This window comes from Rattus norvegicus, chromosome 4 (genome assembly GCF_021556685.1).
Source record: "Rattus norvegicus strain SHRSP/BbbUtx chromosome 4, alternate assembly SHRSP_T2T, whole genome shotgun sequence".
NCBI lineage: Eukaryota > Metazoa > Chordata > Mammalia > Rodentia > Muridae > Rattus > Rattus norvegicus.
The window spans coordinates 155,589,307-155,590,514 of record NC_141537.1 but is presented as its reverse complement, the minus strand read 5'-3'; the positions used below and the strand labels follow the sequence as shown (position 1 = coordinate 155,590,514).

At 47.9% G+C, this 1,208-nt stretch overlaps 1 non-coding gene across 1 annotated transcript; it reads left to right on the top strand.

Moving 5' to 3' along the window:
* Window positions 1-75, top strand: Trnal-aag13 (transfer RNA leucine (anticodon AAG) 13). The gene has a single exon. It is a non-coding gene; the product is annotated as a tRNA-Leu (tRNA).
* The last annotated feature ends 1,133 nt before the right edge of the window (window positions 76-1,208 follow it).

Here is a 1,208-nt window from a genome sequence, read left to right as displayed (position 1 = left end):
GTTGGGGATTTAGCTCAGTGGTAGAGCGCTTGCCTAAGAAGCGCAAGGCCCTGGGTTCGATCCCCAGCTCCGAAAAAAAAAAAAAAAAGAACCAAAAAAAAAGAAACGTACTACAGGCTTGCCTACAGCACAATCTTACAGAGGCATTTTCTCGGTTGGGGTTTCCTCCTCTCAGATGACATTAGTCTGTGTCAAGTTGACATAAAATTAACCAGCACATGTCTGGACCGGGATGAAAATGCAGGTGATGCAGACAGACAATTCCCAAGCCGGAAATCAGAACTCTGCATTTGACTCCTTAGTGAGAGTCCTAAAGGTGATACGGGGCGCTAACGTGGCAGTGGAACATTCGGCTGACCTGTGGTGAGGTCCTGCCTTTGCTTTCTCGACCTGAGAAAAAAAATCCCCAAAGTCACAGGTTGTTTGTGACTTTATAATGTGTCCAGAAGTTGGAGCTAACAGGAAATGTCATTATGGTGCCTACTAGTGGGATAACCTCACTTTCTATGAATGGGATGGATCAAGGGTTTGCAAGGTTGCTAGTCCAGCAATGCCAGCAACCCAGACCAGCACAGACACTGAACCCAAGGTTCCTTCCAAAGGCAGAGAAGATTGGGTATGAATGAAAAAGAAAGGACAAAAGATAGAAGGGAGGGATTGAGAGGCTGGAGGCTCAGCAGTGAGGAGAACCGGCTGCTCTCCCAGAGGACCCAAGTTTGGTCCAGCACCCACATGGCAGCCTACAGCTGCCAGCAACACCAGTTCCAGGGAATCAGATGCCCTCTTCTGTCCTCCCAAGGGCATGAGGCATCCATCCATATGTATGAAATAAAAATAAATTAAACTTTTTTTTAAATGAAGGACGGGTAATGAAAAAGTTTCAGCTTTGCAGAGACATCCGAAAGAGGCTCAAAGCAAGACATAAGTTTAACTCTTTGCCTCATCATACTGGAAACCTCCAAGAGTAAAGCTGTGTGTCTGCAGAAAACTACCCCTCCTCTGAGCCCCTGACACGGTCGATCTGAAGCCTTGTATGATGGGCCTCACCCTGCGTGACATACTGCAAGTGTTAGAGCTCTGATGGGGAAGGTATCCTGGCAATCAGGGGCCAAGGAATCCCACCAAATCACAGGGCACAAGAAAACTCACACGAGGAATATATTGAGAGGGATAGACCCAGGAGCGTGGCTGCCTCGACTGGGGTGGGC